We start from the raw sequence: 7,237 nt of genomic DNA, 5'->3' as shown, positions 1-7,237 counted from the left end.
TCCATACATCCATGGTCAAGTGATTCCCCACAAGACTGTCAAGATCATTTAGTAATTTACCCGAGAATAATGCTGGGAACAGCACCATATGTAAAAGACTCTTACCTTACAACATACACAAAAACTTACTCAAAATGGATCCAAGACCTAAATATAAGAGCTAAAACTATAAAACTCTTAGAACAAGATATAGAGGTAGATCTTCATGACTTGAGATTTGACAAAGAATTATTAAATATGACAACAAAAGTTCAGCAACAAAAGATTAAACAGATAATTTGGGTTTCCAGAAGAAGTCCTACGGTACCTGGGCAAACTCAAGGCCAGGTGGGCGCACGCAGGGCCCCACGAGGTCAACTACAGGCATGAGGCCTTGGTTGTCCTGCAGCAGTAGGAGTGTATATGCGTGTGTGTGGGAGGGGGCAGCCAGTGGCTGAGGTGTCACGTGAAGTGACTGCAGATCCTTTATGAGCCCAGCAGTGGGTGTGTTCATCACGTATGGCAATGCCTACACCCTCTCATCTGCTGGACAGAACCGCATCTACCTCTACCTGGTCAGGAGACCCAAATTGCAGCTGAGTGCGTACACCACCACAAGGTCCAACTTTGGTGCTGAGAACAATGTTGATCTGGTCCCCGATATGGAAGACTTGATGTGGAGTCCAAACATGATAGGACGGTTAAGTTTCTGAACCAAAGAAAACAAAATAATGAGAGGCTATATGCTTACATTTTTCTCCATTATGCTAGAATTTTACCTTGGCATGATGGGAAACGTGCACCTTGTAAATCCTCTTACCTCCTACATGGTCCCCAAACTCAAAGAAATCAGCCTTCTCTCTGGCGAATCTGTTACACAGCCAATGGAAGCTGAAAAACAGCAGACAAACACATTGAATAAGCCTGTTTTTTACCAGAGGCCAAGAATGACACTGCATATGATGCCAGATGACTGTCTTTGATGGGTCCTCTCTTCCGCTGATGTGCATGGATATGTTAAGATGATCCAGTTAGGAAAAAAATGTATGTTACTACCCCATTCTGTTTACAGATCAGCTGAACAATGGAGTGAAAGATTTGATGATCATAAATCATTGTACTGTTGAGCTAGTTCTCACAGTGTCCCAGGACAAGATCTCACTGGTGAGGCTCCCCTTCTGGATTCGCGAGCAGGAGGCCTTGTACCCCTCTGCACTAGTTCGAGTTTTTGAAGAAAGTTGCAGATGAGGTGAAAGGAATTTTTGCAGATACCAACTTGTACTTCTTAGCTCTGACCTTTTTCACTGTTTCATCTTCTTTTTGATTTCCTAGCATTTAAAAAGTGACATCAGTTTCTGGAAGAAAAACAAGAGCATGATTGGAATGTCCACCAAAGCAGTCATTTGGCTCTGCTTCAGCACAGTGGTTATATTGCTTTTCCTTCTGGACGAGCAAGTGAATCTACTAGTCGTTATCCTGGCAGGCACCGGAGCAGCGATTGAACTAGAGAGAATGAATGACTGTTCTTTAGAGAGACCTAAGACCTGAATTTCAGTCTGACACTTACAGTGAATCTGAAAGCAAAACCAAGGAATGTGATACTCAGGCCATAAAATACTTGTCTTTCTTACTCTACTGTGTCTGTGCCTTTTATTCACTCCTGCGTATCAAGTGAAAAGTTGGTATAATCATCAGCTTTGTCAATGGATGGAGTACACTTTCACCTTTTTCTTTATGTTAGCCCAGCTTTTGTGAATTACAAGGTAAAGTTGGTTTTATATCTACCCTGGAAGACACTTACGTACAAAGCTTGTAATATATTTATCGACAATATCTTGACTTATTACCATGCCAACATCACATTGGCTGAAGTATTTTAGGAACAATGTGGTGTTTCCTGTTTACCTTTACAAAAGATGGCTTTTTCATGTGGATAAGAGGAGAGTGAATGTATTTGAGAAGTCTTATGAGGAAAAGCCTACTTTAAAGAAGCCACTCTGGTAGGCTGCTAGCTGAGCAAAGTTTGAATTGTCAATTAATTGAGTATTTTTGGAAGCTTTGGCATAATTTCCTTGGACATTACATCTTTAGCTTTACTAAAATCTCTTTGAACATTTCTCATAGGTCTCCTGATTTCTCTTTATGTTGTATTTGGAAAGAACAGCTAGCATTTGCAAAGCCTCCCCTTCCCAATGTTTAAACATCTATCTGGGTCAAAGAGCTGTTGGGCGTCTGTGGTCACCCTTTGCATACGGCAGCTCTCCATGCAAGAATGTCCACTATTGAGCTGTAGGCTGCACCCCTTACTGCAACGTTCCCCTTACCAGCAGATACCTGCAGCACAGGCCAAGTGCACCTATGTATTGGAGGCAGGAAGGATGCTGGCTTTCCGTCTCAGGTTGCTATTGTTTTTAACTCTTCCTTATGTGAATTTCAAATGCCTATGTACATTCACCCCACATGGATTTCCTGGGATCAAATGGGTCTTTTCTATATTATTTAAATTTTCATTGTTTTAAAGCTTAATATATGTACTTTCTATTTTACAGTAAACTTATCTGGCTGTGGAAAAAAAGTGATAAAATTGGACTCAATTCAAATTAAAAAGGTCTGTGCTTCAAAGGACACCATCAAGAAAGTGAAAAGATCAACCACACAATTGGAGAAAATGTTTGTTAATCATATATCTTATAAAAGACTAGTATCTATAAAGAACTCTTATAACTCAATAATAAACAAATAACCCAATTGAAAAATGGGCAAAGGATCTGAGTAGACATTTCTCCAATAAAGATATGCAAATGGCCAATGTGTACATGAAAAGATACTCAACATCATTAGTGATCAGGGAAATACAGATCAAAACCACAGTGAGATACCATTTCAAACCTACTGAGATGGCTAGAATAAAAAAGTCAGATAACAACAAGTATTGGCAAGGAATGAGAAAAGTTGGAACTTGTATACACGGTTGGAATGTAAAACGATGCAGCAGCTTTGAGAAACAGTCTAGCAGTTTCTTAAACTATTAAACATGGAGTTACCATAGGACTCAGTAATTCCACTGCTAAGTATAATCCCAAGAGAAGTAACAATGTATGTCCCTACAGAAACTTGTATATAAATGTATATGGCAGCATTATTTCTAACAGCCAAAAGGTGAAAACAAACCAAAATGTTCTTCAGAGGACAAATGGATAAACAAAATATGGTGTATCTTTACAACGGAAATTTTTCAGTTGTAAAAAGTGATGAAGTACTGAAACGTACCACAACATGGATGAAGCTTGAAAACATTATAACTGGAAGAAACGAGTCCCAGTCTCAAAAGACCACATGCTACGTAATTCTATTCATGTGAAAGTGCAAAACAGGGAAATCTGAAGAGACAGAAAGGGAATAAGTATTTGCTTATGTCTGGGTGGGAGGTGATGGGAGAGGGGGATGGTGGGGTGACACCTAAAGGACGCAGGATATCTTTGTGAGGTGTCGAAAATGTTCTACAATTTACTGTGGTGATGGCTGTACATGTCTAGGAATATGCTAAAAGAATATTGAATTGTATAGTTTAAGTTTGTAAATCATGTGGTACGTGAATTAAAGCTTGTTAAAAAAGAAGAAAAGAATTTTTGAAAAAAGAGTCTGATGTATTTTATGGAAATCTTTGAACACTAGATTGAAAGGGATGGAATTTAAATAAATTAGTCAGTGTCAATTTAAATGATGAAAATTATACAATTATATAAGGGTTTTAGGTCATGAACTCTTATGGTAGTGTGAAGAACATATTAGAAGAGAGAGATGCTGATGGTACAAAGATGAGTTAGAAACCTATTGCAAGATATAGGAAAATAGATGTCTGTGTCTGTGTGTGTGTGAACCTGAGTAGTAGCATTTCAAATGACAAAGAATTAGTGTAATAAAATAGCTATCTTATATAGCACTGACTATGGTTAGGGTCTGTTCTGAGTGCTCAAATCAATTAATCTTCACAATAATCCTAGAAGTAAGTACTTGTCCATTTTATAGATAAGGACACTGAGGAAGAGAGCTTAGATAATTGCCCAACTATATTGTACTAGAAGTAAGCTGAGCCAAAAACCCAACCATTGGCATTATGATTCTAGAATCCATGTCTTTTTAGGAAATTGAAACTTGAATGATTAATGGTTCCATTCAGCAAACATTTACTCAATACCGAATATGGTCAAAAGATTGAATTAGATGCTGAGATATAAATCAAATATGATGTTGTCCTTCACATCAATAGCTTGTATAATGGAAGACAATGATATATACTATAAATCTGTAATTACAGTGAGATGTGATGCCTACAGAGATATATCCTAGGTGCTAGAGGAACATAGAAAGACTCAAACCCTATGAAGTAAATGACACAAAAAAATGGATGTTTCGAATCTAATTATTTAGGATCATTGTTTATCACTTAGACAACACATAGCCAATTCTTTACAAATAGATTCTACATATGTTATCTACATCCACACCTCTGATCATGTTCTTTTATTTCCTTTCGCTTTGCATTCTCTGTTCTATACATTACATTCTGTCTTCTATTCCTATTAGCCACGACTCTTGGCTGGGACTTTCTCACTGCACTTGTTATGATGCCTTTTAAATACTTATCTCTAGATCTCCTATACTAGACTATTAAGTCATTTAGTTTGAGAAATATGCCTTCTTCATCTTTCTGTCACGCCATTAAGGGTAGTGCCTGGCTTACAGGTGCTTAGGATATATTGTTGAATAAAGGAATAATGGCATAAATGAAGGAATAAATAGATGAAATCAATGGATTATTCTGTCTCAGCATCATATAGAAAAAAATATACTGGTTTGTGTGTAGCAAGAATTAGTTAGAATAGAAAAGAGTAGATGATTATTTTAAATTTTTGGATTTAAAGAATCAACTGGTATATTGTGTATTTATGTCCATATCGTGTGTGTATATATATATGTGTGTTTGTATCCATATATATGTGTGTGTGTGTGTGTGTATGTGTATGTATATATATTTCCTAACGAACTCCCTTTGTATATAGTCAATACAAAGGGAGTTCATTAAGTAATCAAAGTTAGAGCTATCAACTTTATTGTCTTCACAAAAGTGAGAATTGAATCAAGTCAAGCAAAAAAAACACAATGTGCATGAGACATAAAGGAATGACTTCATTTAATTATTCTTGAATAACAGAAAGGGCCCAGAGAATATGAGAAAACTGAATAATAGTAGGACCCACTAGCCTGCTTTCTCTACTTTCTCTGGGAACTCTCAATAACCAACAATACTAGAATACTTATAGCTGAAAATAACCATGCAAAAATAGCAGGGAATTTTTAGTGGTTTCACTATTTTCAAAAAAGAAATGCATTATGAAATTTCTAACTTTGTTTTCTTGATTGAGTTGGAGATTGTATAATCACAGAAACTAGTGTGAAGGACAGAAACACTAGGCATCCGAGAAGAGAAAAAGGGAGCTGTTATAAGAAAGACTAGAAGATAGAAGTTCATGAATAAACAGGAGATTGGAGAGATGCAGAAGTTTTGAGTAATGGCAAAGAGCCAAGACATGATACCTGAATGTGTAATCAAGTTGCTGTGGAGTTGAAAGATTTTGTGGCACCATAAATGAAAGGAAATAGACAGATAATCAACATGGAGATATTTATGTCATCATTACAAAACATACTAGCGTTAAAAACTGAACAAGAAGCTTTTGAAGAATTTGAGAAATGTAGAAAACTATCATGGAGTTTTTTAGATGACTGACAAGCCAGGCAAGTTGAACAAAATCAGATGTCAGAACAATCTCTCAAACAACAAGTTCTCTTTAGTTTACTATAATCCTCAGGTAGGAAATGAAATTAAATTTCTCTACAATGGTAATATTTTATTCCCCCTACACTAACATGAATCTCCTTCCTCTGACAAGACCTGCCTCTCAAGGGCTCTTAACGTCACTTGTCACTTAACAGAGTCTGTGTTACTGTGTTGGCAGAAAGTCATGTTCAATTTTCACAACCTCTTTATTAATAATCAGTGCGCATCTCAAGAGACAAATCTTCATACCTCATACCTGCTTTAAAAAAAAGCTAATAGCTTTTACAGCCATTGCAAAAGCAAGTCATTTATGAGAAAAAAAGCTATCTGATTGTTTCAGCCAATTTAAATTAAATTGAAATGCCTTTGTGAAACTCTGGCTGAATGTGCTTTGAAAGATTAAGATGCTTCAGCATTAAGGATGGGGTTAGTTTGAAGAAATGACAATTTACCCTCTGATTTTCATTCATCAGTTAAATCTCTAAGTTCTTTTTTGCCTTGTAAACCTATGATCCATGATTCATAATTCTACATGGTTTCTCTTATTTCCTTTATTTTTTTAAAATAATTTTACACTAGGTAATATCAATAACAGAATACATAACTGCAATACAATTAGGTCATATATATATTTTGCAATATTAAAAATTCAGAGGGTTTGATGTCATAAAAAATGTGTTCACTTGCCACATACCCATTTAAATGAGTACAAAAATCTCCTGAGTACAAAAATCTCAGTTTCTCCCAAAATACTTTTACTGTATTTTTTTCAATCTGAGAATCATGAAATACATTTTTGAATGTTCTGAAAAGCAGGAGTCACATAAATTTTACTTGAGGAGGCAAGTGAAGACTCGTTATTTTGTTTGTTTGTTTTAGAATATTGAAATAATGAGTAGTTTACTTGGTCATATTAGTTGTCATTTGGAATAACGCAGAGTCTTGACAGAGCATAAATTTGGTGAAGATTATAATAATAATATCAACAGTTACAACCATAACAACACTGACTTACTGAACTATGTGTCAGGAATTCTGCCAAGTACTTTGTATTCATAAGTCTAATTTAACACTCTCAGTAATCCATCCTCTGGATATTACTCCATCTTGCTGCTCAGAAAACTGAGCCTACTAGAGGAGAAGTGACATACCCAAGATTTCCCAAGAGAATTAGGAGACCCAAAATCCAAATTCAGCTGTCACACTTACAGCCTTTGCTCTTAACAGTTACTGATAATACGTCAAGTAAAAGTATAGAAGTGCAGTCCTGTGTTGGAATAAAGTCACCCATTTAAGCTCCTGTTTTTATCTCCTAGTGAATTTGATCATCGGTTTGCTTTTAGAGACATTATTTTCTCCTGTAATTCATGCTTATTGCCATGTCTGTTATTGATATAATATTTGCAAAATATCTCC

At 36.1% G+C, this 7,237-nt stretch overlaps 1 pseudogene; it reads left to right on the top strand.

Annotated features, from left to right (window-relative positions):
* Window positions 1-467: 467 nt before the first annotated feature.
* LOC131399555 (lipid scramblase CLPTM1L-like) lies at window positions 468-1,983 on the top strand (annotated as a pseudogene).
* Window positions 1,984-7,237: the final 5,254 nt, after the last annotated feature.

This window comes from Diceros bicornis, chromosome 38 (assembly GCF_020826845.1).
Source record: "Diceros bicornis minor isolate mBicDic1 chromosome 38, mDicBic1.mat.cur, whole genome shotgun sequence".
Classification (NCBI taxonomy): Eukaryota; Metazoa; Chordata; class Mammalia; order Perissodactyla; family Rhinocerotidae; genus Diceros; species Diceros bicornis.
Note: the sequence above shows the minus strand (reverse complement) of the source record. Positions and strands in the feature narration are given on the sequence as shown.